The 15,676-nt window shown below is 42.9% G+C and overlaps 1 protein-coding gene across 11 annotated transcripts in view; it reads right to left on the bottom strand.

The window, feature by feature from the left end:
* PTPRT (protein tyrosine phosphatase receptor type T) overlaps positions 1 to 15,676 on the bottom strand; it is a 1,089,879-nt gene that overhangs the window by 885,644 nt on the left and 188,559 nt on the right. The gene's annotated exons all lie outside the window — the stretch shown is intronic.

Genomic DNA, 15,676 nt, shown 5'->3' with positions numbered 1-15,676 from the left:
AAAGGAAGGAGGCTTTTTTTATTCTGAACTGCAAAACGTGGTGTGGTTAATCAGAGCAATTATAAATGGTAACATCATTATTCAAGCTTCTATTTCCACACCAAGTCATTTAAATGAATACATTTTCTGCCTTGGAGCTGTAGCTGCCAGTGAGCTTTTAAAAAGAAATGAAAGAAAAAAAAAACCAGGAAAAGCCGCTGGTGCAAAGCGTTGGAGGATGGGGCCAAAAGAACTCGGCGTTGGGGACTGGGAGTCAGGAGATCCGGACACACAGTCTCAGGTCTGACCCCTGCTCACTCTGTGACCTTGGGCAAGACCTCTTCTCCCACCTGTGCTGCCAGGAGAATGGATTACCTTGTATTCCTGAGCCCTTTGGGCTCTGACAATGTAGATCTGAATTGTACAGCTATTTTAAGATCTCCTTGTTCTATATGTTGCATCTGCAATTTTATAGGAGCCATCGATGTGTTAAATACATTCTCTTATTCAAATCTTCAGAAGCTGCCCAAGCTGCCTCTAAATGGTGACAAGTTTACCTCTTAAACTACAGTCTGTATTGTGTGTGGTCACCGTGAATTATGGGGGAAAGAGCATAAGTGCGGGAATCAGATGGACGAGGGTTCAAATGTCAGTTCTGACCCAGATGGTCTTAATGTTATCCTGGATTTGACTGAATTTTATACAAGTTTCTTACTGACTATATGCCTCCCATCTCCCTTTCCCTAGAGCATTTACTTTAGAAAACTTGTAATTTTTAAATTCTTTCTCTGCCTCTTTGAAATGCATGGAAATTTTCTCCCAGGGTCTTACCAGTTTTACAACCCAAGAAACAGAATGTCTTTCTCAAGGACATGGGAACCATCTCCTTGAAATGTAAGCAGCAAAGGAGATAAGCCCCTCTCTCCCAGTCTCTGAGGGAATGTAGGAGCCTAACTTCAGTGGGCACCTTGCTCCAACTCATAAAACTACCTCCTGTTGTGAAGATGCAAGAAAGCTTACTTTTCAGTTGGTAAGACCAATTAGCAAACACAGATAGCCTAACAATTCCCCCATTTCAGCTCATAAAAATTCTCCAGCCCTTCAGCGTTGAGTTCAGTCTCTCTCCCTGATTGCAATAGTCTTGAATAATGTCTTCCTTGACTGTTTAACTTCGTCCAGTGCAATTTATACTTAGCTGCAATTTATACTTAGTTCCAACTGTGTGAATGCACCTCCTTCAACTTCCCTGAACCTCAGAGACTCTATCCCTGAAAGACAAACAACAATGAAACTCCTTATTTTAAGAAGTGAATGAGATCTTCAACAAACGAATCAAATCGCGCATGCAACTACCTGCCATAAACCAGAGTGGTAAACTGTTTGCAAGATCTACCTCCCTGTAACCACACTCTTGGGTCATTCCCTTCCACAATGACTGTGGGCTTGGCCATGTGAATTGCTTTGGCCAGTAAGACACCAGCAAACATGCTGCAAGCAGAGGCTTTTAAAAGTACCTGTGCTTGGGGCTTGCCCTCTTGTTATGCTTGGAGTCCTGAAAGCATCACAGGCATGAACCTGTGAGGGCACAGATCTGGGGGTTCCCGGCTCCTCTGTGGTTCACTAAAGAGCATCCATTGTCCCCAAAGCCAGCCAGCTTCCTGGGACTTCCACCTGTCCATTTCAGGACAATGACCGGCATTTGATGAAAATGGACCAGAACATTCAGGTATCTCCCCACCACCTGAGCTCATCCTGGGTCATCTGTTCCCCTCTGCAGCAGACCCTTGAGTCCAATCCCAGAAGCCCCCTTAATAACAGCTCAAGAGGCAATTTCTGAATCAGGCTCTGTCCAGCCTTAGGGCTCACAGGAGGTCAGATGAGATTAGCACATGGAGCTAGAGATGCCTAGTTCAGAGAAGACACAGGTGACGATGATAAGGCAAACAACACAAACAGGTATCAATTCTACCATGTACCACTCACGGAGGCAAGTGGTTTACGTGGATTTAATCTCATTTGAGGCTCCTGAGATGCCTAAAGACAGACAGTATTAGTATCCCATTTTGCAGATGAAGAAACTAAAGCACAGAAAATAAGTAGCCTGCAATGGAGGACTATGCAGACACCTAAAGATGCTTGAGCCTTGGAAAGAGAGCTGTACAACAGGGACTTCTGCAAGAGCCAGGGCCTGGGGACAGACCCTCTCTATGAGAGCAACCTGTCTGTCCTCTGTAGCATCTAAGACACAGGTGTCTTGAAGGCCATGCCCCTGCATCAGACTAGATGAGGTGGGAAAGTCCCACACTGACACCCCAGCTTTGGTGTCTCCAACCCCCTGTAGTCCTGAGGCTACAAGAGGACACGAAAGGCCACAGAACCTAGGGGGGCAGGTGAGGCAGCCCCCATCTGTCACCTGGACCCCTGCATCTGCCTCCTCACTCCTCCCTGTACCCACTTTCCATCCATTCTCCCCAGGACAGCCAGTGAGCTCGTCCTAACAGGCTCCTCTCAAATCACATCACTGCCCCGCTGGAAACCTCCCCTTTCTTTGCACTTTCTCCACTATATCCACCTGCCACATGTGGCTTACCTTAAGTCCAATGATATTAAATAAAATTAAAAATTCAGTGCCTCGGTTGCACCGGCCACATTTCAAGTGCAAAACAGCCACCTACGGTTAGTGGCTGTCCTATTGGTCAGTGCAGATGCAGAATATGGCCATGAGCACAGAACGTTCTACCAGGCAGAGCTGGATTACAGAGTAAAATCCCACCTCCTCACCAAGGCCTACAAGGCGCACGGGGTCTGGCCCCTGCTCACCCCTCCAACTTCCTCTGATGGAACATTTGTCCCATTTGTCACACTTCCAGCTACCTGTCCTTTCTCCAGTTCCTTAAACATACCGCACTCTTGCCCACCTTGGGGTCTGCCCCTCCCTGTAATGTCTCCTTAGGCTAACTGCTCCATATCCTGCAGGAGCTGCTTCGAACTTCGTTTCCTCCAAGGCATCATTCCTGACACCCCACCAAAACCTAAATTTACATATATACATATATATGCACACACACATAATCACAGCAGTTATTCTAATCTCTCCTTCTTGCCTGTCTCTCCTTTCACGGCACTTGCTACGTTTGTCACATCAGAAGGCAGCAGCCCTCTGAAAGCTTGACTAGTGCTGGGGCCTGTCTTCCAAGAGCGCGTATGTGACTGTTAGGCTGCAAGTCACGTGGGCTTCTTCACGTGACGGTTCGTAGCATGGCAGCTGGCTTCCCTCAGAGCAAGGGATCTGACAGAGAGGGAGGCCAAGATGCAAGCTGCAGAATCTCTTACTACAACTGAATCTTGGAAGTGGCATCTCATCACTTGTACCGAACTCCATCAGTTACGCACACCAGGCCTGCCACAGTGTGGGAAGAGACCACACGAGGATACGAAGACCAGAAGGCAACGGTCCTTGGGAGCCATCTTGGAGATTGGCTACCACAGGCCGTGTGTGCTGCTTGTCACCGTGTCCCCAGAGTGCTGGGCATCAGACTAAGTGCTCCGTAAATATGAAGAAAAGAACGACTGAGTGCCCTTCTCTTACCTCATCTACAAAACCAAGTAATCAGGCCTGAAAAAAATTTCATGTTGCTTCCCTTCTACAACATCCATTTTGACGGCACAGTCTCTGAGCTTGTGCTGCTCTCAGTTACACTGGTGACATGAAGATGAAGGGGTGTGGATCTGTGGTCCACAGGGCTGCTCTCTCAGGGACAGGGTCTGGGGTGGGAAGAACATACGAGGCTTCCCTCCCTCTGACTTCAGTCTAGTCCAGGGTTCCCAGCGCCCAGGTGCTGCCAGCAGCCCTGCCTTACATCACACAGGGACAGAAAGGTTCATGACGGTCAGTGAAATTCTATGTCCCATGCAGCAGGGAAGCACACACTCACAAAAGACCAGCAGAGCCATTGACTTTTTATTAAATGCTTCTCCCAGGCAATAAACCGGGAGAGACAGTGGCTGCAGGGAAACAGGAGCCCCTGGTCAGAACCTGTGATCGGGTCAATCACTGGAGCGGGTAAAAGGTAAAAGGGTCAACTGGCAGGACGTGTTAGGAATGAGGGCAGCCCTCTAACAAGGCAACCGTGTCCTCTGTGACCTGGGATTGCCAGTGAGCATAATCCCAATGGAATAGTAGCAAGCTACCATGTATGAAGCACCTAATGCATTCGGGCCCTGTATATCCTTTATCCCTAATCCCTGCAACACCTACTAGACAGTAAGCCCACATCTGTCATGTGCCATAAGGTCTCAGGACATCATCCCCCAGTGTCTGGCATCCAGTAGGTCCTCTGGAACCACTGTGTAAATGAATTAGTGAGTGGGTGAATACCATGAGATGGTTATTATTATGCCCATTTTACAGAATAGAAAACTTAGATCCATATAGTTGCTCAAAGTCACGTGGGCTATATTGAGTAGAGCTCGGTTTGAACCTTCAACTGTCTGATTCCAAGACACTTTTCACATTACACCACACCTTTAAATGGCTTGCACACGGGTGCAAGCACAATTAGTAGATTTCCTCCAATATGCACGCTATATGACATGATTCTTCATGAAAATACAGAGACCAGAAAACATTTGTGGGCAGTAAGAGATGAGAAAACTTGACAGTTTTGTGGTTTGGGAGGATGGCCCAGGGGTATCAACTTAGTCATTTGCCAGAGTCCTCAGCGCACACCTTGGCCTTTGGCTAGTGCCCTTCTGAGTCCAAGCAGGTGAGCTGGGAGGCTGGCTTTCCCAGTGAGGCTGACAGCGAGCACCCAGATGGAATGGGAGGAGGGGGTGTGCCTCCCTGGAAACAAGTGCCTGTTTCTTATTACACAAAACCCCATAGGCTCCCACAAATCAACGCAAATTCTTCCCGCTTGCTCTTATTATTCACAGACGCTCGGTTTTACTTCCCCAGCCATATCCTCCTCCCTCCCTCAACAAATTCCTTAACAGCAGAAGAGTAGACAGATTTCTGCATTTTGTGATTTTTGCTCTATGCACCTTCCTTAAGTGTCTTTTCAACTGGGAAAATTGGTGATTAAAAACTAAAATTGGGGGGACTTCCCTGGTGGCACAGTGGTTGAGAATCTGCCTGCCAATGCGGGGGACACAGGTTCGAGGCCTGGTCTGGGAAGATCCCACATGCCGCGGAGCAACTAGGCCCATGCGCCACAACTACTGAGCCTGCGCGTCTGGAGCCTGTGCTCCGCAACAAGAGAGGCCGCGATAGTGAGAGGCCCGCGCACCGCGATGAAGAGTGGCCCCCGCTCGCCGCAACTAGAGAAAGCCCTCGCACAGAAACGAAGACCCAACACAGCCAAAAATAAATAATAAATAAATAATTAAAAAAAAAAAAACTGAAATTGGAAGATGCCATCTTGAAACCACTGAGAATTTTAAAGTCAAGGAGAGCAGCGCAGAAAACCTTCCAATCACAGGTCACACGACAACAATGTTGTCACTTGGACTTCTCACAACAACGTGAGCCCTCGGGGGGCAACTGAATGAACGGAAGCAGCAGAAGTCACGGTACAAAGGAGCAGGAGGATGCAGTGAGATGCCTGGGTATTACAGATCGGTTATTACAGGTTATCACAGAAGCTAAAAACGGACCCAGGTATCATGATAATGATGCACAAAATATCTATCACCTTATGAAGCCATCACTTTTTCACAGAGATCTTTAAAATAATATGCACTTTTAAAGACATTTTAAAGGTTAAAAAAAAGATCATGAATGATTTAGAACAAGGGTAAGCAAGCTAGGGCCTGCTGCCTGTTTTTGTAAATAAAGTTTTATTTGAAAAATTTGTGGGAAAAATATTTACTAGCTCTCCCTTTATAAAAATGTTTATCAACCCTTGATTGAGATATTTCACTGAGGTTTCCATTCAGTATATTTATAATGTTGATCTTCATGAAGATGTTAAGCAGCAAGTGACTGATGGCAAAATCATCTGGTACATGGGATTTGGGGTTGTCCGAGGAGAGCAAAATAATTGATTTTTTTTAGTGTGTGTACTTATACACCAATGTGCCCAGATCAATAATGGACAAAACTGCCGAGAGCTGTAGCGTGACTCAAGGCCACAGTAAACCCGAGGCCCTAGAAACTTCTGTGTCATTTATAGACATCACTTCCCATCAAAGAGCATGGCTAAAATGATAAACCTTGGAAAAATAAAGGAAAATGGCCATCTGAATTGTCTTTTTAAACAAACGCCTAGTAAAGTAAGAAATGACTTTGAAAACACAGGTATTGTCACAGTAGTAGAACTCCAAGTCAAACTGTGATTCTTCTTCACGCAGGGGATAAAATGATAACACAAAGGTCAAAATCTACATAAGGAAAACTAACTCATTACTCACCTAAATGAAAAGCAGAGCCTGCAAAGTTAGATTATTTAGCAGATATTATTTCATAACTGCAAAACAACTGTGTGAAGTGGGCAGTATTGATCAGAGGGGTTTCTCGTATACTGAAGGGAAAAGAATAAAGATTATCAAGCAGAAACAAAGGGCATTAAATTGCTAAATTCAAGGGTTGAAGCAGAGCTTTTACAGGTCAGTTAAATCTTGTGGACAGAAACAAATCCAGGAGAGAAAGCAGGCAGAACTCTGAAATGATCTGCATTTTTTAACTACAGAAATGAGGGAGACTGTTTTCAGAGTAGGAATTTGACCAAGCAGAGTTAAAGGTCTTAGTTACTTTCATACTGTAAAAATCCACCATCAATGGGCTGGAAAATCTATTTAAAAAAAAAAAAAAAAAGGCTATCCGAAATATTGGATGAATCCACTTACATAAGGCACCTAAAAACAGGCAAATTCACAGAGACAGAAAGGAGAATGGAGGTGTCAGGAGCTAGAGATGACGGGAAATGAGGAGTCATTGTTTAATGGGTATAGAGTGTTTTGGGGGATGATGAAAAAGTTCCAGAAATGGATAGTGATGATGGTTGTATACCACTGCAAATGTACTTAATGCCACAAAATTGCATATTTTAAAATGGTTAAAAAACTAAAAATCAGAGCAATTAAGTACTAAAAGGGAGATGACAGAAGTACCATTATTTGTAGATGATATTATTGTCTGGTTAAAACCCAGGGCCATAACTGAAAACTATTAGAACTGATAGGAGAGTTTTGGTATGGAAGCCAGATATAAAATATCAATATATGCCTTAAAAAAACATCTTTTTTTTACCAGCAATAGCCAATTAAAAAATAATAGAAACATTTATCCCATATATAAAAGAAACAAAGATATAGGAGTAAATGAGGAATGTGTAAGACCTAAAAGATGAAACTATAAAAAAGGTTAAAATAATAAATTTTATGTTATGTATATTTTACAATAAAAAAAAAAAACTTTAAACACATTAAAATATATATGTACACACACACACGTGCACACGCGCGCACATCTGATGCCTTATTACAAACATCTATGTCTCACCATTGCGATCCCAGTGATATCTTCCACCTAATGGAATAAAAAGTACCACAGGGATGGCTTTACAACCAGGCTCAAACAACCTCAGCCCAGGAAAAGTTCTTAGGATTGCTAGCAGGTTAAAGATGCTTCCAAATATGGCCAACAAACTTTTCACCCTAGCAAAGTTTTCTTCATGTTGGCATGAGAATAACAACAAAAGTTATTCTTTCCTGGTTTTCTATTTAATTAAAATAACTTGTGACACAATTTCTCTTGAAATTATATTGAATATTTACCTTTAGTACTTAAGAGATAAATAAAAATCAATGATTTTAAAAAAGGCTGTCCCATTTGGTCCTAGTTGTCCATCCCCTGCAAGAGTTAATCTTAGGAGGAAAGTTTAGGGCCATTTGTGTGGCACATCAGGAATGAGGTCATGTGGGAAAGAATTCGAGGCTTGGATAAAATGCTTAAATTGAGTCTGGACATTCAGAGCACCTCCCCTACTGATTCTAGACAAGCTGCTGTAGGTCTTAAATGGTATAAACGCAAGTCCATGATGCCTTACCTGTTCTCTCCTGGAAAGATGGGGGAAAGGAGGCAACCCATCTTTGGTTCTCTGTGTAAACAGGCCTGGGATCTGAGGAATCGAGCTGCCCTATATACCCTTCTGATGCCTTATTACAAACAACTATGCCTTATTACAAACATCTATGTTTCACCATTGCGATCCCAGTGATATCTTCCACCTAATGGAATAAAAAGTACCACGGGGATGGCTTTACAACTAGGCTCAAACAACCTGCCACCCAGGAGGATAGGGAGCAGAAAAGCAAATCTCTCAGTGTTTGTCCAGCAATCAAAGCAAAACTCTCAGTGTTTTAATAACAAATGTCATGATAACTGAGCCAAAAAAGGAAGTTGGAGGATTGGATGGTTAGAGTTGATTAGGGGGAACTGTTCCAGTTATCTGTTGCCATGTAACAAGTCACCCCAAAATTAGTGCTTTAAAACAATAATAATCATTTATTATCTCTCATGGTCTCTATGGGTGAGGAAGTTGGGAACAGCTTGGCTGGGCAGTGCTGGCTTGGGGTCACTAGTGTGACCGTAGTCACACAGGGACTGGGCAGCTGAGGGTTGATAGGCACCCCTCACTCTCCACGTAGTCTCAGGTCTCTTTGTGTGTGGTGTTTCCAAGTGGGTTAGCTTGGGCTTCCCCCCTGTATGGCTGCCTCGAGTGTGTTACATGGAGGTCAAAGGTGAGTGTCCAGGAGATAAAAGGGCAAGAGTGTGCCCTATTCTAGCCCAGCCTCGGAAGCCACACAGCGTCATTCCCACGTCCTTCTATTAATCAAGGGGAGGGGACACAGACTGACCACTTGATGTGGTGAGGGGATGTCTAGATTCTGGAAAAGTACATGGGACAGGAAATATTGTTGCAGCCATTTTTTAAAATATATAATTTGCCACAGGAACTAAAGCTTATTTGAGATTGTTAGCTTATTTACCTATGAATAAAACTAAAGTATGAGTGATAAAAAATATTCTTGATTCTCCTTCTTTGTTCACAAACTCCTTTCACCAGCATTTCCCAGGGATGGGACCAATATGACATAAGCAACCAGACTTATCACCAGAACCCACCAATGTTAGCTCAAAATATTACATCATGCCACCTGTCTGGCAATATTCATAACCTGTCTGCTTGGTGATTGCCTTGACATGGCTTGTAACACAGTGAAATAACCAATTTATGTGAGTAAGGCCTGTTGAGATACTGGGACACAAACAGAAGAGAAATTGCCTGGACGTAGAACCCAAAACATTGTCAGCTCTCTTGCTCAACATAATCGTCCAAGTGACAGTCTCAGAGCAACACGATCAAATAATGGGAATAGTAGAAAACTTTTCCAATGTTATTCTTTTGACAGTAATTTATTTGTGGCAGACGTAATGCTATGTATTGATCAAATCTTGTTTAAATGATCTCTTCCTGGGCATCCCAGCCCACGTCATTCCCGTCTTCTCTTACAGGTCCATCAGGACCATGTGATGGGGTTCCAGTCACCTGGATGAGTTGTAAACCACTTCCGAGCCTGACCATAAAACCCCCAGAGACTGTCATACAGAGTGAAATAAGTCAGAAAGAGAAAAACAAATATCGTATAATATCTCTTACATGTGGAATCTAGAAAAATGATACAGGTGAACTGACTTGTAAAGCAGAAATAGAGACACAGACTTAGAGAACAAACGTATGGATACCAAGGGGGGAAGGAAGGGGTGGGATGAATTGGGAGATGGGGATTGACATATATACACTACTGATACTATGTATAAAATAGATAGCTAATGAGAACCTACTGTTTAGCACAGGGAACTCTACTCAATGCTCTGTGGTGACCTAAATAGAAAGGAAATCCAAAAAAGAGGGGATATATGTATACGTATAGCTGACTCACTTTGCTGTACAGCAGAAACTAACATAACATTGTAAAGCAACTATACTCCAATACAAATTTAAAAAAAAAACAAAAACAAAAAACAAAAAACCCTGTATATGCTCTACAACTGCTCCCTCATTCCAAGCTAACCTCAGAGGCCACATAAAAGGACCACTTGGAGGAGCCGCAGAACCCTCAATGAAATGTGATTTGAATCAGAAACCACCTTCGTGTGTATGTGTTAAGCCACTGAGATCTTTTTTTTCTTTCCTGCCCCAAAGGTAAGAGCCAAATTAAGAAATCGAAAACTGAGGTGCTACTGGAATTTGGAGCAATACAACTTTTTGGTACGGAGGTCATCTCATACACTGAAAAACTACTAGATGCCAGGCACATTCCCCAATCAAGGAAGCCACTGAGATTTTTGGAGTTTGTTATTGCAGTATAACTGAGACAAGCCTGACTCACGTGATATTATGTTGAAACCAACATGAATATGTTAATAAGCAGAATTAAAAATTCACATGAATTTTTTAAGTTAAAACATGAAACTTTAAAGAAATATCCTGCTTGAGGCAGGCTACTCTGGCTATGCCCCAGACCCCCAGGGACCATACACACATTCACTTCTGCTATTAGGAAAACTTCAATGGAAATATCTGATGTTTCCTAAAGCATTCGGCAGAGACAGTCTCTGCAGTCAGATGAAACCCAGTTCTATTACTTCCTAACTGAATCACTGAGCAAGTCACTCCCCTTCTCTGAGCCTCAGATTATGTGACGGGGGGAACCACCGTTACTGGGTAAGTTGGTTACCATTTGGGCCAGATGGCCTAGAAGAACAGCAAAATTCGTCATAGAAAAGCAACAGCCCTTTGTTTAGGGAAGCACCTGAATGTGTTTACAAAAGATGAGGCCTACCTAGACACAGCCAGGATGAGAGAGAAACTTAAATATTTTTTAAAAAGAGGTAAAATTGTTCATTGGGATAAATAACAGGAATTTTGCAGTGCCCAGCAATCTCTTGAGAAGGGTCCTTAAAAAGAACAAATGGACAAAAAGGGCTGAGAAAGGGGACTCAGTGACATGGTAAGCGGACAGAGCCTATAAAGGGTTCTGGCCTATGTGAATTCCCTGCTGTATTAGTTAGCTATTGCTGCATAACAAATCATCTCAAATCTGAGGGGCTTAAAGCAACAAACCATCATTATCTCATAGTTTCTTCTGATCAGGAATTCAGGAGCAGCTTAGATGGGTGGTTGTAGTGTAGTGTCCTTCATGAGGATGCAGTCAAGATTAATGAATAAACAAACCCACTGATTCTAAGTCAGAACGTATATTGAAAGCATTGCAGAAAAAGGAAGAGAATCAGAGCTGGGGGGAGCAGGAGACCCCATTGTAGTCTGGTCTCTACCTTTACAACCTTGTGTGACCCTCAGCCCGAGCGCTCACCCAATCTGGGTGCCCGCTTGAAGACTCATATCATCCTTAAACCCCTTCCCAGCTCTGAAACTCGGGGGTCCTGGGGCCCAAATGGCCATCCCAAGATGCTGGGTGTGATAAATGGAGGCACAAGAGTCCCCTGCATGGGGAACAGACAGCAGGCTTGCTGAGACTCTACGGGAAGGACTGTCTTCTTCCCACACACACCCAGGAGTCAGAATCAGGCATCTCATGCACTTCATTTCCGCACAAAGCAGAAATCCCATTCCTCAAAGCCAGAGCCTCTCATTTGCTTATTTCATTTTTCTTTTCCTATTTCCTTTTTTTTTGGAAGGGGATCTATTTCCGTTGTGACTCCAGTCCAACTCAGCTCACTGCCACCCACTTAACACAGTTCAACCCCTCTTGCTTGCCATGGGTGAGCCTAGGAAGAGTAACAACCCGACTGCCTGGTGAAAAGGGCAAGAGGACAGCTTCCGGCAGGAAATGTGCTTCAAGAAATATCAGGAAGGGAGGGAGGAAGTAGGAAGGAGGAAAGCCAGCACATACGTGAGCAACTTCGATATGTCTGGCTTCTTGGATGTGCAGTTTTTATATCCTTATAAGAATCCTATGAATCAGGTGCTATTAGTACCGCATGTTACAGGTGAGAACAGCAAAGCTCACTCTGGGCAGCTACCTTGGCCAATACCCACCAGCAAGTGGAGGTGAGAGGTGGGATTTAAATGGCATATGTGAACCCAGTACCTGAAATCCCGGCTGAGGGAAAGAAGGAAGGAGGGAGTAACACAAGGAAGCTGTATGCATGAGTGTTTCCTCCAAGGATGGCACTAAAAGGAGGACTTAGCTCTTCTTGATGGGATGCGTTGATGGTACACAAGGTTGGGTACACTTTGCTACACAAGCTCCTCCCGCTACTAAAGAGAGTCGATGACTCCAATTAAGGGTGTATGTGGGGATGGTGAGGCTATTAGAAAAAAATCTCATCTATCTTTGCTGCAGAAAGAGAGGGGGGTGGGCACAAAATGGTCATTAAAACCAATTTGCATGGTTATTTGAGAACCAGAAGAGAATACTGTTAAGCATGGTGACTTCGGAGGCTGAGTTTCAATCTCAGCTCTGACACTTACCTATATGACCTTGAGCAAGACTCATTACAATTATGTGCCTCAGTGTCACCATCTATAAAATGGAGATAATGATAGCATCCATCACAAAAGTTTGTTAGAAGGGTTAAATGGGTCAGTATATTTAAAGTGCTTAAAAGACTAGCTAGCATACAGTAACAGCCCAATAAATGTTAGCTATTATGTTCATTAGTGGTGAAGAGCGTGTGCTCTGGAGCCAGACTGACAGAATCCAAAACCCACTCAACGATTCCACAGGCTTGTGACCATGGAGAACCTACATAACCCTTCTGAAAAAGGAGGGAGAAACTTTCATCTCAGAGGAGTGGTGGCAGATTGCATTTTCCAAAGACGGATGCAACAGTATTTCCCAGCCACATGGTCTTCTTACATTGACTTTGCAACAGCTCCATGAATACATGGAAACTAAGTCACCTCCCCTTGAATCTGCGTGGGTCTGTGAACCTTCCCACAAACAAGATATAGCAGAAGTGATGCTGTGTGACTTCTGAGAATGGGTTAGAAAAAGCCATGCAGCTTCTTCCCAGTTTACTTGGGATACTCACTCTGGGACCCAGGCTCCATGCTGCGAGGAACCCCAAGCAGTGCAAGAGGAGGCACAGGTGGAGAGAAATCGAGTCCCCCCAGCCCACAGCCCAGCTGAGCTACCAGCACCCACTTGGCAGTAGGGCAAATGAGACATATCACTGTTGGTATTGTTCAGTAACTTCCCAAAGTCACACAGCTAATGAGGATCATGACCAGGATGCAATCCCAGCCTTCAGTCTCAATTTGTATTACCCTGATGATCAGAAAGGTCAACAAATCCAGTCCAAGGATTCAAATGCCCCTTCCGCTCCCAGCTGAAAGGCTGAAATAATAACATCATGAGAACACAGGCAATACCTCTTTGGGGCCTCTACACGAGGGTCTGGGTTGAAAAAGAGAATCAGGAGACAATGGGAAAGGGAACAATGACTAGCCTTCTTTCTTTTCCTTTAAGCCAAGTACCAAGAGTTAGAAATACTTGTTTCTTGAGGGAAAAGCTGTCCCCTCTATGGAAAAGTAAAATATGCAAACACTGACCACAGGGTAGATGAGAATACATAATTCACAACTAACTGTCTCCCTGGACAGAAGTAGGAAGAAGTAGGTTGAACTTCAGGTCAAAAAAAAAAACAAAAAAAAAATTCTAGCTCTTGCATCCCAGCACCTAAGTATTCAATTACAGAAAAGTTTTTGCCCCTGGGGAGACCACTGGAAGCTGCATCAGCATCAAAACCTTGTATGATTCTGCAGTAAGCTGAGATATGCAGCACCCTGGCAATTGATATGCAAGTTAAATAAACAACACGACATAATAAATAATTAAATCAGTCTAACATGATGAATGAATTAATCATATCGAAGTGATGAGAAGCCAGCACTGTCACCCAGAAGATCACTGATTTGAGAAAAATGAAACATTCATAACAAGGCCATTTCAGCATAGGATGGTACCTCTTATATTGATTACTTGTATTGGCCTCTGAACAAGAGTAGGTGCTCAATAAATGTTAGTGGAATTAAATGAATTTTTGCCACCAAGAATGTCCTTCTGCCACAGAGGGAATTATTCATTCAATAAGCAATCGCACAGACATTTTCTCATTTCAATCTTATTTAGGAATAGAATAGGTCTGTAAAGTAGGCAAAAGCAGGTATTACCATCCCCCATTTTACACATGAGGAAAATAAAGGTAAGAGGCCAAATGACTTGCCCCTAGTCACATGGCTGGGATGAGGAAGACTCATCTTGGGACTCCTAACATCTGGTGGATCACCCACCCTCTGCACCCCACTGATGGGAATATCTGTGTCTACACGACTGCATTTGTAGGAGAAGTGCTACAGCCACCCACTACGTCCTCAACCATTTCCTATAATAAATCAATTCTAGACGCATTTCAAATTTATATCTGAGTAGAGTTTGTACCTCCTGTCATTTTGCCTTTTGTTTAGTTACTATACATAGCATCTCTTCATAGACAACTAAGAAACACAGGTAAGCCTGAGGAAAATAAAAGCATCACACAGCCATTAAAATTAATGAAGAAGAAGAATATTTAGCTACATGAGAAAATTTCCACAATATATTGCTAAGCAAAGAGAAGTTTTCCATGCATGTATATTATCCACACTATATTAATATACACACATGTACACACATAGACAAGAAGGCTAAAAGTATGTGTCAAAAAGTTAACACTGGTTTTTTCCATACGATGGGTTATAAGGAGTTTTTGTTTTCCTCGCTCAGCAGTTTTAAAGACTTTCAGAGATTTATACAATGAGAATGTATTATTTTTGTAACTGAAAGTCTCATTTGTATAACTAGAGCAAACTGTAGTAGGGAGGTGGGGAATAAAAATGCTTCTGAGTCCACATCTAACAGAAGCCATAAATAGTACAGTGGGTTTGTTTGGTTTGTTTGTTTTTTAAGGGAATTATTTAACAGTATAGGTAAATTCTGAGGAGATGTGGGATGGGGAGCAATTTGGAATCTCATCCCACAGTGAGCAAGGATATACCCTCAAATCAGTGACTTGAGACATGATGAAATACTTGAGAAGAGACGGTTAGAGAAGAGAGAAAAACAAAAAGTTTTTGGAGCCTGCAAAGGCAAAACTCACTAGTGGCAATAAACCACAGACCCAACTCCTTCTACTTGCCCAATCTCGTAAAGGGCTAAACAACTCAAAACAGAATATAAACCTCAGACACAGCCCTCCTCCCTGGTTCTACAGGAGAATTTGATGGTACCTAGGAAAACAAGTTGCATATCAATGGAAAATCAATCAGACTACTTGGGGGTAAGCAGGAGGCCTGAAAATACTGATTCAAAATGGGTTTAAAAGGCAACAAAAGGTGGGGAAGAGACTTATGCAACACTTCTGCACCCCAAAAAAGAAGTAAATAAAAATTTTAAGTGAATTATAAATATGCATCTCTAAGGGTAATTTCTTATTAAGATTTACTCCAGGAAATAAAAAAAAATGTTGTGACAGCAATGGTTTGAACTCTCAAAGAAACTGAAAAAAATATAAAAACAATAAATCTAAATCTAAAATACAAAATCATAAGACAATAAAGTGACATGATGGAGCTAAGAAAACAAGTTATAGAAACAAGTTCACCATAGCATTAAAAGCAGCATAATG

The sequence above is a fragment of the Balaenoptera musculus genome, chromosome 15 (genome assembly GCF_009873245.2).
Source record: "Balaenoptera musculus isolate JJ_BM4_2016_0621 chromosome 15, mBalMus1.pri.v3, whole genome shotgun sequence".
Taxonomy (NCBI): domain Eukaryota; kingdom Metazoa; phylum Chordata; class Mammalia; order Artiodactyla; family Balaenopteridae; genus Balaenoptera; species Balaenoptera musculus.
This window is presented reverse-complemented; position numbering and strand designations above follow the sequence as displayed.